The sequence below is a fragment of the Apodemus sylvaticus genome, chromosome 14 (genome assembly GCF_947179515.1).
Source record: "Apodemus sylvaticus chromosome 14, mApoSyl1.1, whole genome shotgun sequence".
Lineage (NCBI taxonomy): Eukaryota > Metazoa > Chordata > Mammalia > Rodentia > Muridae > Apodemus > Apodemus sylvaticus.
In genome coordinates this window covers 36,555,469-36,578,382 of record NC_067485.1, presented here as the reverse complement: position 1 = coordinate 36,578,382, position 22,914 = coordinate 36,555,469, and the positions used below count along the sequence as shown (strand labels likewise).

At 44.3% G+C, this 22,914-nt stretch overlaps 1 protein-coding gene and 1 pseudogene across 1 annotated transcript in view; one reads left to right on the top strand and one right to left on the bottom strand.

Annotated features, from left to right (window-relative positions):
• Mboat1 (membrane bound O-acyltransferase domain containing 1) overlaps positions 1 to 22,914 on the top strand; it is a 112,807-nt gene that overhangs the window by 5,639 nt on the left and 84,254 nt on the right. The gene's annotated exons all lie outside the window — the stretch shown is intronic.
• Positions 9,658 to 9,829, bottom strand: LOC127665357 (uncharacterized; annotated as a pseudogene).

Here is a 22,914-nt window from a genome sequence, read left to right as displayed (position 1 = left end):
AAGAAGGTGCCTCATTCTAGCATGGCTATTATTGGCAGCCTCCAGACTGTGACCTGGGTTTGTTCCAGCTTACCTCAGCTCAGGATGGGCGGGAACACCCATCAGGGCACAGGGCTTCCCATCCCCAGCCCCCTGCTCTCCGTCCCTCTTCCTTCTCTTTTTTTGTGGTTCTTTGTTGGCTTCAGTCTTTTTTTTTCAAAGTCATATTTCTCCCCAGTTAATATTCCTGTCACTGGTGGATGTAAAAAATGACAGGGTTACAGGAGGAAATTTGTCTAGGTAGGCCACAGACCACGCCCCTCAAGTTTCCAGAGTCATGGGAGGTGGTGATTCAAACCTGAGTAAAATGGTGCTAACCCTAAAAGTTCATTTTGGGCGAGGCAGGGATACATTTCCTGAGAGCCACCTGGACTAACAGGGTCCTCCTCAGGCTTGTTAGCAATGACACATCTAAGCCAGGTGTGGTAGCTCACATCTGTAACTTTACCAGTTAGAGGCTAAGGCAGGAGGATTTCTGAGACTCCCAACTCCATCTGGTCTGTAGCGGGAATCTGAGGGAAGACATTGAAGGTTTAAAGTATGAAAAGGTTGTCATCTTATCAGTGCTATAGGAGATCACTGCTGAAGGAGACAAGGAAGCAGGGCGGAGCAAGGGCTTTGAGGACGGGTGAAGGTTTGGAGAGACCATTCGGGGCCATATTTGTTACTGTTCTCATCTCCTGTGTGAGGAAGGACATGTTTTGGTCCATAATGGAAGGGAAGGGAGGTGATGGGAGAGACTCAGTGGAAACATTAAGTCCAGTCTATTAAGGCAGGGAAGGCAGATGATGGGAGAGGTTTAGAAGCATTAGGATTAGCAGAAGGATTAGCCCATCATGGTGGGGAAGGCAGGTGATGGAAGAGACTGCGCAGAAGCCTTGGGTGAAGTCAATGAGGGCAGGGAAGGCAGATGGGGGAGAGACTCCATGGAAGTAGGACCCCGGGATAGCTGCTTTTTCACATCCACAGGGAAGAATTTCTACATGGGTGCTAGCAATCAAATGTCAGGTCTTTATGCTTGGCAGAGTTGCCTTTTACTGACTGAACCATTTCCTCTGGACTTCCAACGTTTAGAGTATGAATCACACATTCGTGTCTCTTTCAACAGCTCCTTCCAGGAGCAATTGGGAACAGATGAGGTTTTCAGAGGAGCCTATTGCAAAGTTAAGCAGGGGTGTTGAAGGCCGCTGACAAGGAGGTAACAGTGAGGAGGGAGACAGAGCCATGAGGAACTTGAAGGATTAGGTGCGGGGCAAGCTCGAGCTGGGGGTGTACACGGGGCGGGGGTCAGCATCAGAATCAGGTCGTCTACACAAGCCCGAGGTACTGGGGAGCTTCATGGTAGAAATTAACCATCCGTGCTTGGGGCTTTGAGATGGGGAAGATCCTGAGGTATGTAAGATCTCAGGACTGTGGAAGGTTAGATTCTGAGGTATGTAAGATCTCAGGACTGTGGAAGGTTAGATCCTGAGGTATGTAAGATCTCAGGACTGTGGAAGGTTTTCGGCAGCAGGAAGAAAGACCAGAGGAGGAAACAACCAACTGGGTTTTCCTACCTGCATTATCTCATTGAATGCTAGCAGTGGGAGGAGTCTGCAAGGAGGAGGGGCTTTGCCGAATGCTCAAGAACAGTGACCCCAGGCAGCTGTCGGGTTTTGGAAAAGTACTGATCCCGTGACCTTGTGACCCCGTGACTCCGTGACCCTGTGATCCCATTCTCTAGACATTGGCTTTTCAGTTTTAATGGTAAGATGGGAGCAAAGTGAGGTTAGCAGTGCGAGGGAGGAGGCAGGCGAGAGGATGAGTCATGGAGGCACTGGTGAAAGTTGAGAACTGGAGCTCTCATGTCCGGTCTGAGGTTAGGGTAATGGCATGCGTCTAGGGAGTTGCAGGTGTGTCCCTGAAACCCCAGAATCCAGTGAGTCCAGTGACCTACCGCTGAGGTTGTAGTCTTTCTTAGAGCGGTCTGTGATTGTGGTGGGAAGTCCCTTTGTGCTTCTGAAGAGATGACACTGGGGAGGTAGAAAGTGGCTTTGGGGAACAGATAGAGAACATCCGCTAGGCATGTTACAGCCACACAGGTATAAGTTTTCTGTTCTATGCAGGTGGAGAGGACAAGGCTGGTGGGGTGGGGATACCCCTCATTCTAGCCCCCTCCTTTTAGACAAGGACCTTGTACCCATGGACCAGGAGGATGAACAGTCTTCATCCTAGGGTCTCTAGGATGTCCCTCCTGCAGAATATTGGTTTATGCCACAGTGTAGTGGCCTGAAGGATAGGGCTGATAGATTGTATATGTGACCTTCTACTCCCTTGCGTTTTAAGCAGTGACCCTGGGATTTTAACTTTCCTGTTGTAAACGAGAGATGGTCTTTACGCCTTGGCTTCAGCTTACCTATTTGGCTTAAGGACGCTCTCAACTCCACATATTGAAGGTTTATGCTATTGGCATCTAGCCAACTGTTCTGGATAAACATACTCAATCAACCGATATGCAAAACTAAATAACCAAAAGTCAGGGGCTTGGGAGACAGTTCGTTTGGCAAAAGTGCTTGCTGTGCATGCAAACATCAGGACCTGAGATAGAGCCTATGAACTCTTGTAAGAAGCTGGCACACTTAGAATTTCAGTGTTAGGGAGGTGGAGAGAGGCAGACCTCTGGGGTTTATTGGCTAGTCAGCCTCGCCCACTTGGCAAGCCTGGAGTCTAGCAAGAGACCCATTTTCAATAAGCAGGCCCCAAGGGATAATACCCAGAGTTGACTCTTGGCGCATATGTGTGTACATGAGTGTGACACGTGTACACACACACACACACACACACACACACACACACACACACACAGATACACGCATATGGAGGCATTTCCCATATTTTAAACCCAGGATCTGTGGGGCTTATTTATAGTTCTTCAGGAAGAAAGGAGAGGGGCAGGGTATGCACTCAGCACTGTGTCTGAAGGCTCTGTGTTTCCACCATATGTTGTCCCAGCCACACTGAGCCATCTTCTGACCACAGCGCCTGGCTGATGTCCTGTCCCTCCAATGTCTTCATGGCCTTCTGCCTCTGTGCACACACTTTGCCCCCAAAGATGTTATTCCCAGGCTGTGCCTTCCCATTCTCCTGTCCTCCTGTCCCCCACAGCTTTGAAGAGCTCTGGTTTTTTTTCACCCAGGGTTTTGTGACTGTTGTGATTATTATATTTTAAAATTTATACATGTGCCTGAGGGCTGCTCAGCTGGGCACAGCATCTTAGAATTTGAAAACAGCTAAGTGTGAATGAGAATACAGTCACCTGACTAGAAAAAGGAATAACACAGAGGATGCCATCCTGTGTAAAAGGCTGCATTCATGCCTAAGGAACATTTGGTTTTCTAAAAAGAAAATTATGCCGGGTATGGTGTCACAGGTCTTTAATCCCAGCATGAGGCAGAGGCAGAGGCAGAGGCAGAGGCAGAGAGGCAGAGAGGCAGAGGAGAGGGGCAGAAAGAGAGACAGAGAGAGAGAGAGAGAGAGAGAGAGAGAGAGAGACAGAGACAGAGAGAGAGAGAGACAGAGAGAGAGAGAGAGAGAAAGACAGAGAATTTCTGAGTTTGAGGCCAACCTGGTTTACAAAGTGAGTTTCAGGACAGTCAGAGAATAGAGAGACATTCCTCTCAAGTGTCAAACAAATAAAGGAATGAATAAACAAAAAACAAGATCCCAAACCAAAATAATAAAAACAAAAATTATAATCTTGCCCCTAGTTTACATTTTATGTAATTATGTGAATACTATTACAGCTGATTTGCTTTTTTTTTTTTGTAGTTTATATAATACAATAGCGATAATCACCAAACATCGTTTCACTTGAAAGTTCCAACTTATAAAATAAAGTCAGGTTTTTTTTTTTTTTTTTTTGCACTGGGGATTGAACCCATGGCTGAGCCACATCCCTAAACTGCCACTCTCTGTTCTTCAGACACCCCCTTTCTTTTTTTATTTTTTATATATGTTTTTATTTTCAATATTCTTTGTTTACAATCCAAAAGCTTTCCCCTTTCCCAGTCCCCCCCCCCCCCCATATGTCCCATAAGTCCTCTTCTCTCCATCCATTCTCCTATCTTTCCCCCTCCCTTTTCTCTGTCCTGGTACTCCCCTACAATGCTGGATCAAGCCTTTCCAGAATTAGGGCCCTCTTCTTCCTTCTTCATGGGAATCATTTGATATGCTAATTGTATCTTCAGTATTCAGAGTTTCAGGGCTAATTAATATCCACTTATCAATGATTGCATTCCATATGTATTCTTTTGTGATTGCGTTACCTCACTTAGGATGATATTTTCCAGTTCCAACCATTTGCCTAAAAAATTAATGAATTCATTGTTTTTAATTGCTGAATAGTACTCCACTGTGTATATATACCACATTTTCTGTATCCATTCCTCCATTGAGGGATATCTGGGTTCTTTCCAGCTTCTGGCTATTATAAATAAGGCTGCTATGAACATAGTGGAGCATGTGTCCTTATTGAATGCTGGGGAATTCTCTGTGTATATGCCCAGGAGAGGTATAGCAGGGTCCTCCGGAAGTGTCATGTCCAGTTTTCTTAGGAACTGCCAGACTGATTTCCATAGTGGTTGTACAATCTTACAATCCCACCAGCAGTGAAGAAGTGTTCCTCTTTCTCCACATCCTCGCCAACACCTGCTGTCTCCTGAGTTTTTAACCTTAGCCATTCTGACTGGTGTGAGGTGAAATCTCAGGGTTGTTTTGATTTGCATTTCCCTAATAACTAATGATGTTGAGCATTTCTTAAGGTGCTTCTCGGCCATCCGAATTTCTTCAGGTGAAAATTCTTTGTTTAGGTCTGTACCCCATTTTTTAATAGGGTTATTTGGTTCTCTGGGGTCTAACTTCTTGAGTTCTTTGTATATATTGGATATTAGCCCTCTATCGGATGTAGGGTTGTTGAAGATCTTAGAAAAAGCAATTATCAAATTTATCTGGAATAACAAAAAACCCAGGATAGCTAAAACTATTCTCAACAGTAAAAGAACTGCTGGGAGGGAATTAGTATCCCAGACCTCAAGCAATACTACAGAGCAATAGTGTTACAAACTGCATGGTATTGATACAGGGACAGGCAAGTGGACCAATGGAATAGAATTGAAGATCCAGAAATGAATCCACACACCTATGGTCACTTGATCTTCGATAAAGGAGCAGAAAACATCCAGTGGGAAAAAGATAGCCTTTTCAACAAATGGTGCTGGTTCAATTGGAGGTCAGCATGCAGAAGAATGTGAATTGATCCATTCTTATCTCCATGTACTAAGCTCAACTCCAAGCGGATCAAGGACCTCCATGTAAAACCAGACACACTGAAACTAATAGAAAGGAAACTGGGGAAGACCCTTGAGGACATGGGCACAGGGGAAAAGTTCCAGAACAGATCACCAATAGCTTATGCTCTAAGATCAGGAATTGACAAATGGGACCTCATAAAATTTCAGTTTCTGTAAGGTAAAGGACACTGTCAAAAGGACAAAAACGGCAACTGACACCCCCTTTCTTATTACTGGGCCACTTCCCTCAAGTCTTAGGCATCTATTTGGTGTTTTCTGCCCTGCCCAACACTGGCAGGTTATGGCAAGGTTACGCACTGAGTACCCTAAGTGCTCAGTGGCTAAGTACACCTCAGCCTAGTGTGAGGTGCAGAGATCAGGGTGATCTGCGCCCTCCTGGAGGACCTGTCGGTGTGCTTGTTACACTGCTCTCTCAGTGTGTCACAGTATTTAGTATGCATGCACTTCACTCCCTGGGCCTTGAGGCAGCCAGGGCTAGAAGGAATGCTCTAGGAGAAGGAGAGAGAAAAGAAGAATTTGTGGGGGAGATCTGTGCTAGGTGGGATACACAGAATATTGCAGAAAGAGGCTGTTTCAGCACAGGCCTCGAGACTTCAAGAAGAATCACATTCTTTGTGGGTTTCAATCACCATCACAGAGCTGAAAGTCAGCAAACTGAGCTTAAAAACCCGATTGTTTTTTATTAGTAGTTTAGGAATCTGAGTTGTACAGAGGAGGTGGCTTTATGGGCAGAAAAACCAAGGGAAGCAGAAACAAGAAACAAAGACAGGCCTGCTATGTCAGAGGAAACTTTTCAGGGTCAGTGAGATGGAACAGCAGGTAAAGGTGCTTGCCACCAAGCCTGACCGTGTAACACACACACACACACACACACACACACACACACACACGTACATAGAGACACACACAGAGATAGGCACACACACACATACAAATAAAAAAGAGACTACATAAATTAAAAAAAATCCAAATAGCAAACTCAAAATTACTTTACATGCAAGGTTAAAAAAAGGCAGGACTTCCTTGCCAAGTAGCTTAGATTTCCTGAGTAGAGAGGTCTGTTTTTTTTTTTTTTTTTTTTTTTGAAGAGGTTTCTTGTAGCACAGGGTGGTTGCTAGGAATTGAATCCAGGGATTCATGCATTCTAGTCAAGTATTTCAATAACTGAACTACATTCCAATCCTAGGAGACTGTTCTGACTGGTTTTGTGTGTCAACCTGGCACAGGCTGGAGTTATCACAGAGAAAGGAGCTTCAGTTGGGGAAGTGCCTCCATGAGATCAAGTTGTGGGGGATTTTCTCAATTAGTGATCAAGGGTGGAGGGCCCCTTGTGTGTGGTACCATCCCTGGGTTGGTATTCTTGGGTTCTATAAGAGAGTAGGCTGAGTAAGCCAGGGGAAGCAAGCCAGTAAGAAACATCCCTCCTTGGCCTCTGCATCAGCTCCTGCTTCTTGACCTGCTTGAGTTCCAGTCCTGACTTCCTTTGATGATGAACTGCAATGTGGAAGTGTAAGCTCAATAAACCCTTTCCTCCCCAACTTGTTTCTTGATCATGATGTTTGTACAAGAATAGAAACCCTGACTAAGACAGAGACCTATATAAGCATTGCTTGCTGCAAGCCTATTTAAACAAACAACCAAACAAGCAGCCACTGGCCTACTGTGATGTTGGAATGTGTGTGTGATTCCTCATACCTTGTCTGGTTTATAAGATGCTGGAGCTAATTCTCAACAAAGGCCTCCATAAATATTTTAAGTAAAATCAGTGAGAGTGAGAGTGAGGCACCTTTGTATGCTTACAACAAAGTAGGACCTAAATCTGTGTCTGCTGAATTGTGATGGAATTTTATTTACATTCTTGGTCTGGAATGAATGACTAAGTTGGGATAAATTTGGGAAGCATTTTTTTTTTTTTTTGGTCCAAGGGCAATAGGCCTGTGTATTATTTAGAACCTGAATTTCATTCTAATTAGATCTATCTCTGCTGTCTGGCCTTGTTACTGGTAATTTAATTATGTTTAATTTTAGCATCCTCTATTCCTGATCTCATCATGTGCAGTTGAAGAACACCCCTGGATAGTATTGTTGATTTCTGTGCTGTTTCTGGAAAAATTGTCTCTGATTTGTGTTCTATGTGTAATGCTTTTCTTTTCTGTCTAAGGTCAAATCACACCTAAAAAAAAATCTCTGAAATATTCTATGACATGGTCCTTGATTGAACACTGTAAGAAAAATTGCAGGGAATGATTATATTTGAAGAGATACAATCTGGAAATAGCTCTGGAGACGGCAACTTGAATACATCCAGTGTGTGTTATTCAGAAAAGTGGTTATGGATTTTGGAGTTCTCCTGTTTAAGGGAGTTAGGCCTCTGAGTAGATAAGATATAGGAAAAACTTTCATCAGTCTAATAATAGTTTCTAGAAGTTTTGCCAGGAGCACAAGACTAGGCTTCGAGTAAAAATTCATTTTGTCACAAGACGGCCATCCCCCAAGCTGAACTTCCTACCCGCAGGTGACTGGAATCATTAACCCATTTCTAATGTACTTTTAGTTCTCTTTGAAAGAAAAGTGAGCTTGGTGAATCATTGACCAACTTCCTTGTACTACCTGAGCTTCAGCTCCGTTTTTTTAGCGCTACTTGAGTTTTCAGTGGTTAATCTTCCTTTATGTGTTTGTGATCATGTCTGACTTAGATATGGATTTGAAGTTCATGGTAGCATTAACATAGCTTAAAATACTGAATCCAGATGTCTGGGCTGAACTGCTGAGGGCCTCCCATGGTTGTCACTACCATCTCCCACCTTCTAAAACAACATAGGACTCTGTGGACCTCAGGTTCCGGTCCAGTTTGGACAAAGCAAGGGGACAAAGGATGTGATGGGCTTGCTTTCTGCTCTGTCCAGACTCTCACTGTCACACCAGGGGCTGAGGCTAAACAATGACCTCAGGCTTTTCTTTCTTTTTCCTTCTGGTCCTTCCTGATCAGTTTGCAGTTCCAACCAGTGCCAGGTGACTCAGCAGTATGACTCAGCTGCAGTGCTGGGCGAGGGGCTGCAAAAAGGCGCTTGCCCCATCCAAAGGTCTCCAGTCCCAGTCAAAACTCCTTTGTTCCTAAGGCTTTTTTTTTTTTAATTAAAAAGTACTAGTTTATTAAAAGTATGAGTTTTATTCTTTTTCTTACTTACTGAAGCCAATGAGTATCTTTCATGTATCTTTCTCGTATATTGAATGCTTTATCACCAATGTTGCTGTTGCTGAAGATGAGTTTTGAAAATTCACCTTTTTAATAAGGCATGGTTACTCATGAGTATTATCCCAGCACTTTAGAGGATAAGGTTGCAGGATCGCTAAGAGTTTGATGCCAGCCTGGGTTACATAGTTGAGTTCCAGGCTAGCCTTGGTATAGAGTAAGGCAGCATCTTGGGGAATAAAAAACAATTAAACAAACCTTTAGTCTTTATTAGCCTTTATGCTGGTAGTATATCAAATGCATGGGCAGAGAGAGAAGGATGGATAATGAAGGCCAGGTTTTATTTTTTATTTTTATTTTTTATTTTTATTTTTTATTTTTTTATTTTTTTTTGGATTTTGAGACAGGGTTTCTCTGTGTGGAACTTACTCTGTACACCAAGCTGGCCTCGAACTCAGAAATTCATCTGCCTCTGCCTTCCAAGTGCTGGGATTAAAGGTGTGCGCCACCACTGCCTGGCCAAGGCCAGTCTTTCTACTGGCCCATTTCTTCGATTGCTCTTCCTCCTGTATCTCCTCCCGGAGGTAGTCTGTGCCTACTTGTGCCCAGGAGCCTTTCCTTTGCCTGCTTTCTGTGCACACATGATGTCAGCTTGCTTTTTTTTTCTCTCTTCTTCTATTTTGTGCTCTTCTGTTCTTACCCTGTTTCCTAGAAACTGATTCGTATCAGCACGAGGAGCTTTGAAGGTACCTGACCTCCTTTCTGCCCTTTCTGTTTCATTTCTAGTCTTTCGGGAACAGCGGTGGCCTTTTGTACGTACCGACCTGCTCTTGTTTGGGGGGTAAGAGAGCTGGGGCAGGGTCTCTGATCACCTGATCCAGGAATATGGAGAGTCCCTGGTCTCCCCTTCACGGGGAACTGTGAGAGGAGAGATTGTTTTCGCTGTCCCCTCAGAATTCAAGCGCTCCTGTGTGTCAGACTGAAAACCACTCTGCCTGTAGTTAGCCTACTGACCACAGTACTTGCTTGGAATTCTTGATCATCCACTGGAAACGATACTTTTGCAATTATTATTTGGTGAAGTGCGTCATTCTTGGAGGCACTGTATACCAGCTGGATGCTGGAGAAGAGTCTTTTTGTTTAAAAAAAAATCCATTGAATATATTGTTGTCAGATAAATGACACACCAGATATTAAACTGCTAAGAACACATGCTACACTTGATTTTAGCCAAACAACGAGAAACTTTGGAAACTAGGCTCTCTCAGACCCACTTAGCTGTGTGATTCCAGTGTCTTTGTTGGTATCAAGGATGGGCCGGCTGGCTTTAGGCTATATAGAGGACGACATTTAGAGTCAGGACCACACTGGGAACCTTCATTTTCATTTCTGCTTTTCACTGGTCTTGGCGTAAAGGCTGTAGCAGTATCTTTGACAGTTTTATTATTTTTCCAAATGAAAGGGGTTCATTTTGGTGTGGGTTGACCAGAATGGATTGACCTTTGGAGAGAACAGCTGTTCACTCTTGTCTTTCAAGGATAAGACTTTTAATCACTCTCTCCATTCAAAAGGAACACTGGCCTGGTCTCCCAGCATTAGCTGTCAGTTTACCTATAGGCTGTTTAACAAGAGGGAAGCAAATGTTTGGATGTGGGTAGATTGTGTAGGGAAAGTAAAATTAATTTTTTTCTTAAATTTTTTTTTATTGTGTGGACATGGGGTGGTGAAGGTTGTAGAAGCCAACCTTACTTACCTGCTCTTTCTTTCAGACTTGTAAACATTTTGTATAATCTGCCTTTTTTTTTTTTTTTTATTTATTTATTTATTATATGTAAGTATGCTGTAACTGTCTTCAGACACTCCAGAAGAGGGAGTGTCAGATCTTGTTATGGATGGTTGTGAGCCACCATGTGGTTGCTGGGATTTGAACTCAGGACCTTTGGAAGAGCAGTCAGTGCTCTTAACCGCTGAGCCATCTCTCCAGCCCAATCTGCCTTTTTTTTGACAGAGTCTCGTGTATTCTAAGCTGACCTCAAACTCCGTATGTGTGGGGAAGATAGTCTTGAACTTCTGATCTTCCCGCCTCCACCTTTCCAGTTCTGAGATTACAGGCATGCAACACCACACTTGCTTTATGTGATGACGCTGGGTCTCAAAATCAGAGCCTTGTGTGCAGTAGGCAAGCACTCTGTCAACCAAGCCAGCTATGCCCCTAGCCCACACTCTCCATTTTATGGTTAATTTCCTACTTTACCAAGCTTAATTTGCTGTATTTGTCATCTTTCCATTTAAGCACTTAGAGTGTTTTAAGAGATGGCTCTTTTTGACTGCTGGGTTTTGTTGTCGTAGTTTATAGCATAATGAGGTTGTAAATGAAAAACAGTCATTTCATCAAGGTGGGGCCCTGACTCACGGTTGTGAATAATGAATTATGATTGTGTGCCTTAGTTTGTTGAAATTATAGTGAAAACCTGAAGGGAAGCAGTGGGTGATAAAGCAATTTAGAGATAAATGACTCACGGCTTTATCAGAGCTGAAAAGCCACATTCTGCGTCCATGGTGACCTTCAAACACCTTTAGAGTAGTGTGTGTCTAGGTTTGGTTCCATATGGTAGCTTCTAGAAGAGTGGGAGGTGTTAGGAATGAGCAAGGGAGATCGCTCCAGGAAAACCAGGCTGGCCAAAGACTGAGGGGAGTCAACAGAAGTAAGGAGATGTGGCAACTAAGTCGGGCGCAAAGCTGTGATCAGAAAGACCCCAGGGAGTTCAGGCTCAGGAAGACCTCAGCATGTGGCTTAGACAGCTGCGTGCAGTGGGCTACCATCAATGTGGCAGGGTGTGGTATCAGTGGGGTAGGGTGTGGTATCAGTGGGTTAAGGTGTGGTATCAGTGGGGTAAGGTGTGGTATCAGTGGTGTGGTATCAGGATGGGATGACATTATTGGAGCCAGTGGAATATCAGTTCGACTCATTTCCTGAAGAGGTCCTTGAACATAAATGACAATTTCTTTGTTCCACTAACTCCTAAGGAGCTCTCTACATCTCCTGAGAAAATTCCATCATCATTGCTGTATTTATAAAAACGGAAACCATCAACATTATGTCGTAACTATTAAATAACAGCAGAGGGTTTATTTTTATTTTTATTTTTACTGATTTCCCTTTCTGTGCTACTATTTCATACCCCATGATTCACCTATTTTATATATTTTTAATGCACTTATAAGGTCGCCCAACGATTATCGCAACCTAATTCTTTTTTTTTATTCGATATAATTTATTTACATTTCAAATGATTTCCCCTTTTCTAGCCCCCCACTTCCCGAAAGTCCCTTAAGTCCCCTTCTCTTTCCCTGTCCTCCCACCCACCCCTTCCCACTTCCCTGTTCTGGTTTTGCCGAATACTGTTTCACTGAGTCTCTCCAGAACCAGGGGCCCGCAACCTAATTCTTGAACCGTTGGTTCCCTCTGAACAAAAGCCCTGTCTCATTAGCAGGCTACTCCTCCTGGGACATCCTGTCCCTGCCTTTCCTCTCCTGTTAGCCCAGGCAACCCCATTCTTCGTGCCCACCTGTGGACATTGCCTCTGAGCAGACTTCTGCTGCGTGTGATTCTTTGGGACTGGCACCTCACACCCAGGGTCTTTGGTGATTTTTGGCTGGGTCATTATGCTCTGTTTGAGTTCTTCCATGGAGATGTTTGAGATGCAGGGGTACAGGGCAAACCTTTTGACATAATTTGACTTGACTCTTGCCAGAATCTCAGGGAATTTCTTAGAACAGGCTCATTTAAGCAGCATTTCCTACGTGTGATGTGAACTGATGTCCTCAGGGGAGTCGGCATTGTTGTCTTGGCCTAGCACCAAGGCCTGATTGTGCAACCTGTGGGAGCTGGTTCTCGTGCACCATGCGGGTCCTGGAGATCGAAATCAGGGTCATCTGGCTTGGTGGCAAGTGTCTTTACCCACTGAGCCATGTCACTGGCCCTAAGAACTCTCTTTTTTTTTCTAGACCAGGTGTACATGGAAATGGCCAATCAGTCGGTATATACACATTCTTAGCTTAATATAAATACAGAAAATTACAAAGAAAAATATAGATATTTGAAGATTCAAAGGTTGGCATACACACTTACAGTTCCTTAGTTTGTAAGCTGAGAATAAAACCCCATCAGCAGCGCGTGTTCCTTATCTTAGATCATCTTACTAATGTTCTTCTGCATCACTAGAACCTGGAGGCCTTGGAGGAATACTTGTATGGCTCAACTGTGAAATCTATAATATAAACCTGGATTTTTGTCTTCTCTGTCTTTTTTTTTTTTTGTAGTTCCAGAAAGTATAGAAGTGTCCCAAATCAAAACCAAATAAATAAATAAATAAATAAATAAATAAATAAATAAATAAATAAATTCATACATGACAGTGACAGTCTCAGGAGCTGGTTGAAAACAGGGAATCCTGGAGCAAAGTGTAACTAATAAAGAAAGAAATCTAAGACCAGGGGAGGATATACAAGAGAAGATTACAACATAGCCTACTTAGCGATGATATGCATTCCGCAATATAACTTACAGTGCAAAGCAAACGTTCTGTCCGTTCACACCAGGAAGTGAGGCTGCCTAGATAAATAAGCGGAGGGAAGCTGAGGAGTCGGGTCCTCTCAGAAGAGATGTAGAGGTATAGAGTGCCATGTATTTTACACAGAACATCTAGAACCTTCTATAGGATGCTCGTTAATTTGCACTCTGCTCCATTACCACTCTGAATAGCATAGTGTGAGAATAGACTGGGGCAAATAACCTTATAGTAGAGTCAGGTAGGTGTCACCTCAGCAAGTGCTCACACTGGGAGAGGTGGCTGTGTCCACAGCAGGTCACCCTGAAACTGTGCAAGTGGCATGTACTGCTGACCTTCCTTGCAAAACCCCATAACCCTGAAAGCCTATGTGATTATGAACAAACTATCAGACAGATACGAAGTTTGCGTTTCTAGTGGCATTTTGTTTTTTTGAGAGAAAGAGTCTCATGTCGCTGTGGCTGACCTCGGACTCCTATGCAGCTGGGGTTGTTAGCTGCAGATCCTCCCGTCTCCAGCTGCTAAGTGCTGGGATTACAGGGGTGCACAATCATACTCAACTGAGTTGAGTGTTTCTGTAAAGATTTCTCCAAAGCTTTCTGAAGCAAACAATTAATATGTTGTGTATTTCAAAGTGGGAGGAGGCTTTTGATATTCATAGTGTGATGGAATGTTAAATGTGAAGTGACAGATATGCTAAAATTATTAAAATTTAATTGTTATGTATAATGTACCTTTTTGGGAGCATCCTGTTACAGCATATGCATGTATACCATGCATATGTATACTTATTGTCTATAGGTTCAGACTAAAACCTAAGAGCCCTGTTTGAGTTAACTCCTTTTTTTTCCTTCTTTCTTTTTTCTTTTTTTTTGAAAATGGTCAGGTAAGATGTTAGTTTTAGGACGGGTGGATAAAGCCCAGGTGGGAATTGACTGTTTGGCCAGTTCTCTGTAAAAAAATGTTTCAGAATGAGAAAGTTAAGCAAGCTTTACCTTGAGAAAGGGACAGAGACCGTGGAATATTCCAGCACTGTACAGTGTGCAGCACCTCCAGCTATGGACTTTCAGGATCTGAGCAAAGTGAGCCTGTGGTGTGTAGTGTGCCTGTGCTAAGCTTAAGACATGGGGTGGTGTGTAGTGTACATGCAATAGCCTTAGCCCCTGGGGTGATGTGCTGTGTGCATGTAGTTAGCATCCAGGCACACATGTAGTATACATGTAACAACCGTGGTACATCTTGAAGCTGATGTGGTGCTCAGATGGAGGAGTTGAGCGGTGGAGACCTTGCAAGGGTGACTTTGTTTCCAGCCGGTTCTATTTGGATCCAATGCAGGAGTCTGATCCCTGTTAACTTTCATCTAGTTGTAAATATGTGTCAAAACAGTTCTTTGGCTGTAGCAAGTCCAGTCAACTAGTGGGAGATGTTGATGGGGTGAGTGCAGGTCCATTTCTTGTTATTTGGAGACTCTTGCATAAAGCCCATCCCTTTTAACGATAACCTAGGATTCTTAGTTTTATTCTACTGATCAACTTCATTATCTACTATACTGATAGAAAGGGAACTAGGACCAGTATTTTGGTAGGCTTTCCCTTTCTCCTTTCCGTTCCTCTCCTTTCCCTCCCCTCCTCCTTCTTTATTTTCTTTCTTCTTTCATCCACCTCTGTTTCTCTTCCCCTTCTCCTTTTCGTAATTTTCCTTGTGCTGGGGAGGAAACTCAGGGCGCACACTGGGCAGTGCTCTTCAACTGAGCTATACCCCCAGCCACCACCGGATTTTCCGGTTAAAAGATTGGAACATTAATCTGCAATTGCATCAGTGTGTAATTGTGCTTAATTTTACTTTCATCTCACAGTTGGCTTTATTAAAATCTTTGCCTACATCTTAAGTCATTTCTGTGATGATGAAAGAACTTTAGCTTGTCTTCAGTCTTCAGGCTCCTGATTGGGTAATCTTTGAGAATGAACAATTCTTAACTTCTCTTTCTCTAACCCTCAACCACAGAGATCCACCCACGCATCCCTTCATGCGTTTGGCACAGCTCACAGGTCTCTCCGTAGGTTCTGACCTTGGTAATGATCATAGAAAGTTGCCGCCATCCTCTCTCCATTCAGTCTCCTCATTACAGGACCTTTTAAGTGCATGTTGTTCAAACCACCGGAGGTCCGTGCTGTAATCTACTAATAAGGAATGCAGGTATCTGACTTGAGATAATTACAGCCCTCTTAGGCACCATTTAGGCCAGTCAGGTGACTTTGGCAAGTGTTCCAACCCTTGTAGGACAAAGTATTGAGATAGCCAAGAGTTTCAGTACAGCCATTGACACTCTGTCTCTTAACTGACACTGACATGTTGCTAGCATTTGAGAGATTAGCACTATGAGAGGTTGAGAAGTCACAGCCTTCTGATTGGCTTGAGCTCCCTTCTGTGTAGACTTGCATCTGAGCCCCTAACTCCAGCGCTGGGCTACAGGGATCCATCTCTCTGTAAGTCACTACTAAATGCTGATGTGTGATCCTGGATTGGAGTGCTGCTTTTGATTGCCGCTTTCTTTGGTCTCCTAGAAGCCTCACTCTCCCATGTGAGGGCAGGTGCCTGTGGAGACCAGAGGCATTAGATTCCCTTTGAGCTGGAGTTATGGGGAGCCATCAGCAGCTGATAAGCTTGTAGCGACCAAACTCAGTTCCTCTCTGATGGACGGACGGAATGCTCTTCACTGCCGAGCCGTCTCTCAAGCTCCAGGATGTTCAGCTTCTGGCAGAGGTCGGCATACATGGCGACTCTGTTTTTTCCAATGCAAGGGGTTTGGAGTGGCAAGCTGATGGAATGAAAACAGACAAAACTTCAGAGCCAGGCTGGGTGATGGACTTCTGGGTTTCCTGTTGAGATCTGTCTGTGACCTCACCTTGCTCAGTGATGGCAGTTATAACACGAATTGGTTTATGGAGATTTCCTTCTAGGCTTATTTATTTATTTTTTTTTAGTGCAAGCCAGTTAAACTTTCAGAGCCTTATCTCTGTAGCAAGAGCACATGATAAGTGCATTAAGGGCCGACTGTGAATTCAGGTGGTGTGGCCAACTCTTGGGAAAGCTTTAGTTTAGTAAATGTTTGGTTAGCACATATTATCTGCTCCACGGTTTTGAAACTCCGAGAAAAAGTCTTCCTTGTTAAAACACACAGGCAAAGAGTTATCTCTCAAGAATTATCTTAGGGTTATTTTAGTGCTTCTGGGGTCAGAACCCAGGGCTTGGTGCATGCTGGGTAAATGTTCTACCGTTGAGCTACCCCTGTGATCCTGGGTGCTGACTTCTCAGTGGTCTAAGGTGGACAGCTTCATCTTGCCATCTTAGATTTCAGCCTGTCCTTTGAGTTTTCCTAGTGAATGTCTGGGATGCAGGGGCAGGGAGGCAGTGTGAAATGTGTTTGGGTAGTTTCTAAACTCAAGTCAGGGTTATAAGGACCTTTAAGGCAGGGAAAAAAGGGAGTGTGGTGGGGGGTTAGGAGAAGGCACAGGGGAAGATATATGGATTAGCGATTGGAAGAAAGAAGGTGGTTTTGATTGTAGTGAAATTGGAGAATGGAATTATGATCAAAATTCAAGGAAGCTTGATGTATCCAGGAAGTGCCAAAGCCTTTGAAAGGCATGGCTCTTGTTGGTAGATAAAGACTGTTTCTTTTTGTTGTCATCATCATTGTTGTTGTTTTTAATCTCTGAGATGCTGGGGTGATGAACATGGTGGGTTCATGGTTGTCATCACCCAAGTGGCTCTGCCTATGCAAATTCCTTCCATTGTCTTCTGAAACAGATGTTGAACCAAAGAGCCTCCAGGTTTACTTTCCTTTTAGCCATACATAAAAAGATGTAATTTTTGTCTCTTCTAAAGGAAAATAAAAACTGATTTTTGCCTTTTTAGTAGAGTCTCACTGTGTAGCCTCCACCAGCCTGGAATGCTTATATGCCTTGGGTTGACCTTGATCCTTAAGCATTTATTTATTTATTTTTTTGCGGGGTGGGGAGTGGGGGTTGGGGGTGGGGTAGGGTGGGATAGGGGGTGGGGTGGGGTGGGGGGTGGGGGGTGCGGGTCTCAGCCTGCCAGTTTCTGGGATTTTAAGGATGGGCTACCATGCCCAGGTCTGGAAATAATGTTTACTTCCTGAAAAGTCTGACCTGAGGTATCCTTATTCCGTGCCTTACACAGGGGTATATTGCCCACGTTGCCTTCAGTTTCTGGCTATACTGCTAACAGAGCTGTGAGTAAGACTTTCAAATTGGGGACTTCCTTTATTACCACATTATCTCTTTTAAACCACAAAGCATCTTTATGTGGTAAGAAAGAACCTTCCCCATCAAAAGCCCCATTGGGTAAGTGACTTGTGTTGGTTCCATGGCTGGCCAGCAGTGCAGTCTAAATTTTGAGGCCATTTGAATTCCAGCCTTCCATTCTTATCTAGTCTTTGGTGTTTATGCTTCAGAGCAGGATGACTTGAGAATATTTGGGTAAGCATGGGAACACATCAGATCCTCAGCTGCTTGGTAACTGGCTGGTTGGGTTTGTGCAATGACCAGGGCACTTGCTCTCCACCATTGTCCCTTGCATGATTCAGTAGCTGAGCAGGTGGGTCACACCTAATGTTTTGCTCTGTGCAAGTCAAGTCATGTCCCTCTGTAGGTGGGTTATGGGGGCTTTTGGAAGGACATTAGCACACTGAAATGTGGCAGAGGAAAAGTTAAGAGGAAAGCATTTGACACTGAACAGGCATTGTCAGAGCAATGGAGGATCCCCAAGAGAGATGGCGTCCCAGAGGCCATTTAGCAAGGAAATGAGTGTTTCAGGCCCACAGGATGAGGGGGAATGTTAAAATTTCCTGAGAAGAAAATTGGGGTTAGTGAAGGAGGGAGTTTTGTGAAGATAGCTAATTGATGAGTTCATGAAGGGCTGAGGGGAGAGGGAATGACCATTCGTATAGTGAACCGATCACAGGTAAATCTAATAGCTTCAAAGAAGAGAGGTGAAGATGGCAGGAAGGGCAAGAGATGTTTGCTTAATGCTTTTTAAAGAGAGAAAGAAATTGGCTGTGTTGGACGGCAGATGTGACGAAACCACGAAACTGGAGAAGCTGTAAGAGACAAAGTGAAGTTAACATGAAGACAGGTAGACTGGGAGTTTGGTGGACTGAACTCACTGGGAGGGGATTGGGGTTGGTGGGGAGTTAGAGTTACTTCCGGGTACACACCGGAAGAGCACTGATGTGCTTCCCACCCCCCCCCCCCATTAAGAAAAACCGTAATAGATGGAAATAGTCAAATGGTGGGCGGGGTCCAAAGCCAGAGGGACGTGGGTCTCTCGGGGACTGAACGTTTCTACGTCGTGACGTCCAGTCATCGATGCTTCTCCTCACCCTGTCATCCTGGGTCTTCGCACACTGTTGTCGGCTTCTCATCTTTCTGATAGTCTTAGAAGCTGCCCGGGGTGCGCTGAGGGGCAGTATGAGGAAGCAGGATTTTCCAGGTCACAGACAGAGTCTGAGCTTTGTACAAAGGGTCATTTGAGCTTTTACCCCTGTAGGGGTTTGGTCCACATTTTTACTCCCTTGGACATTTCCTGTCTGCCACAGCAACCAGGCAGCTTACTGTTTCCAAGGCTGAAGCGGTCTCTGAGTTGTAGGTCTGTGTCTGGTTTCCTTTGCGGCTCTTAGCGTAGTCTGTTACACCCGGGAGTCCTCCTCTGGATCCCGTGGGTTCGTTCACCTACATGGCCGACCTATGGCATGTCCGCTTCTTCCTCCACTCCCTTTTCTTCCAAGTCTCCTTTCTTTTCGTTTCAGCAACGTTTTATGTAGCCCAGGCTGACTTCAAACTTGTAATGTAGCTGAGGCTGGCTCTCGCTTCCTGTCCTTCCTGCCTTCATGCCGCAAGTGCTGGAATTACAGACATGTGCAATACTTGATTCGCCGCTCCAGTTTCCATGGTAGGCAGAAAACCCAAGGGCATTATTCCTTTAACACTTCTTTCATAAGTGAGTCCAGTGACCTAGGAGTCCACATTATAATCCCCCTTCACTGTTGAAAGCAGAGATCGATGAATCCTTTGTTATTGTAGTTTTCAAAAATATTTTTAAAAAGCTTTGGACTACGTGTATGTGGTGTCTTTGCTGGGGTGTGTGCCTATTGGGTTGTCTTTGGAGGTCGCAGGAGGGCATTTGGTTTCCTAGAACTGGACTTACAGGTGGTTGTGAGCTGCCTGATACAGGTACTAGGAGGTGAATACAATTCCTCTGTAAGGGCAGCAAACAGTCTTTTTATTTTATTTTTTTATTGATTTTTTCTTCATTTACATTCCAAAGGTTGTACCCCTTCTGGGTTTCCCCCTCCCAGAAAATCTCCAACCCGTCCTCCCACACCCTTTCTCCAAGAATATGCCCCCTCCACCCAACCCACTCCCACGACCCCCACTCGACTTCCCCACACTAGGGCCTCTATTGAGCCTTCACAGGACCAAGGACCTCTCCTCCCACTGATGCCCGACAAGGCATCCTCAGCCACCCTTTTGGCTGGAACCATGTGTACCCCTTGGTTGATGGCTTAGTCCCTGGGAGCCCTGGGGCATCTGGTTGGCTGACATCATCGATCGGTCTTCCCGTGGGGGTGCAACACTTCCCCCCCCACCCCCCCCACCCCCGCCGCTCCAGTCTGCCCTCCAACTCCTCCATTGTGAACCCCACGCTCAGTGCAATGATTGGCGCAGCAAGCAGTCTTAATCACTGAGTCACCTCTCCAGCTCGGTAAATTGTTTTCAGTTTATAAAAGTAGAACTTGAATCTCTTCAGAAAGGGTATGGAAAGAAGTATGTGAATGCTTTGGGGCCCCAGCATTTTTGCCTTGGTGACCACACCTCATTTAGTGTGCTGTGGGTGCGCCGTTTAGATGCCTATGACATGTTTTATTTGTTTTTGATTAGGAAGTTTAAAAACTACCACACCTATAGTCATATTCCTTTCCTTACTTTATTGTTGATAAGACCCAGGCACATCCTAATTTGATACATTGCCCAAGGACACTGAGATATTTTTTGACATAAGTCATATTCTTTCCAATTTTGCATGCTTTTTATTCTGTTCTTCTCTTCAGAGTCAGTAAAATATAACCATATTAAGAAGGCTAGGCCTGGGGTGGGGTAGGGGACTGCACACTCCATTAAACTCAGTACTTCAGAGACAGAGGCAGGAGGATGGGTGTCAGTTTGAGGCCTACACCTTGAGTTCCAGCTCACTCAGTAAGACTCTATCTTAAATGAATGAATGAATGAATGAATGAATGAGTAAAAATAATTTAAGAAAAGAAATAAAAGAGAAGGCTAAACATCCAAATTAGGTTCCTGCAAATGGAGTTGTTAATTGGTCTTTAAACATTCCAAGCAACTTAGGAATTCTCTCTGGTGTTCTTGGGAAGACTTTGTTAATATCTGAATGAAGGAGTTGAAAGTCAAAGACAGTTTAGAGGAATAAATATGCAAAGCTATTTTTATCCTAAAGATGTTTAAATTTGTCATAAGCATTTCTGACCACCTCGGTAGGTAGTTTATAACTGTGTTTACAAGCTGTAGCTTTTGCCCAAAGCTGAACAGGTCACCATGCCAACCCCTTCTGCTTCGCTCTTTGGAAGGCAGAGAGTGGAGCTGTTCAATGAACTAGAACCAATCGTTTGTGACTGATCCCAGGTTCTGTGGTGTGGATTTCCTTCTGAATTTCTGGTTGGTTTAATTTCATTTTGGAAGTATATATTTTCTCATACAGTTCTCTTAAATCCCATGGTAAGCCACAGTTTTCACGCCTTTTCATGCCTTGAAGGGTTTCTTACCGGCGCTATCCAAGTGATGGGATTTCGGGCTGGCCTTCAGTGGACTCTCCTGATTCAGAGCTTCGCGGTCAGCCAGGGTCCCAAGTCATTCAGTTTGAGCCACCGGCCTCCCGTTCTACCTAGGACTGTGCTTGGCTTTGCCCTCTGTTTCTCAAGTCCTCCTCATCTTTGGCTGTAGGAGGGATGAGCTGTGTGGATCTTCAAGTGCTTGGACCTGGAGAGTGAAGGCAGAGTACCCAGGCAGTGGGCTGGCCAGGTGCGTCAGTTGTGGTAATGTGGGGAGCAAAGAGCTAAGGAAACTGTATCCTCCTTGTCCATGCATGGGGATGCAGGCAGGTGTGTGCCAGCAGTGAATCTGAGACTGTTTCCTTCTAACCACATATTGATCAGAGGCTTTGAGTTAGAAGCAACTGGTCACATATCAGAACCCACCGGTGAGGCTTTAGGCATGCAATCAGTCAGTAAATTTTAGCCTTCATCTTTCAAAAGAAGGTGACAGGTAGGCTCAGGTGGTGGTATGAAAAAAATGGTGAAAGTCCTTGGATCTTAAAGAATAAAATTAATGTGTCAAGAAAAAATTTTACCTACTTATTTTTATTGTTTATGCAATAGCCTGAATGTATATATGTGTACCATGTGCCTGCCTACAGGTGCCTGTGAAGGTCAGAAGAGCCACCTGCCACCTGTGTGGGAACTGCTGTTTTGTTTTATTTGCTTTTTTTTTTTTTTTTTTGAGATAGTCTCTTGTAGCCCTGGCTGGCCTAGAACTTGCTTGGTAGGCAGGGCTAGCCTCCAACTTAATAGAGATAACCTGCCTCTGCCTCCTGGGTGTTGTGATTAAAGGCATGTGCCACCCTACTGGCTTATCAGCAAATAATCTTAATTGTTGAACCATCTTGTAAGTAAAATTAATTTGTGTTGTTTTGCATGCTATGACTTGTACTAGCCTGGATCAGCGAGATTTTGTAAATATTCCTATAGCTGATGATCTGTCCATTTCTTCTTCTCTCCATCTGGGTTTATTTTAAAGGACTGAGTCATATGGTGTGGAGGTCTGGTTAGTCCAAATATTTACAGGCATGCTGGCAGGCTGGAGACCCCGGCAGGCTGCAGCTCAAGTTCAGATGAGGACTGCTTGCCGGTAGAAACCTCTCTGCTACTTGTTGGATTAGCCCCACCCCCTTAAGAAAAGTTTCTTTTTACTAGACTAATTTCAGTAATGCCCATTGTTTCATTCCATCCATTTATGTTAATCTTGACTAAAATATACCTTCTTAGAAACATCAAACACTCGAGTGATACCTGAGTACTTGGTTCTAGACAAATAGGCATATAAAATAAACCACTGCATTTACAAAGATGAACAAAACTTGTTCCCTACCCCCCTAAAGAATAAATGAATGGAAACACACACAGGCAGTATCGAGACGGGACAAGCAGACATTCAGGCCGGCAGGTGTTGCCTGGGGATCTGGGGGGTATCCAGATGGACAGATGAGGGTGGTTCCCCTTAGGGAGTGCAGAGGTACCTGAAGACTTTCAGCCCCGGCAGAGAAAGTGTGGCTTGGTGTGCTTGGTCGTCCATTTGGTAGTTGGTGGGAGCAGGCAGACCAACCCTGTGGAAGCAAGAGAGACTAGTAGACGCACAGGGGAAGTCATTCTTCAAGTCAGGGAGGCCCAACCCGAAGCCTTGCCGGAGGAACCAGGTTATTTCATTGTGAACCAGAGCTCAGCTGAGAGCAGTTTCTTTGTGTCCTGAATACTTGTGGCCCACTGTGGCCTTCCAGCACAGTCACACTGGGTTAATTGCCTACTCATCGCTGTCCACTGATCAACGTGTGACATTGCCTTAGATAGGACCATCCTCTCCTTACCTCATTCTCTAACCCCAGGATATAGCTGGCT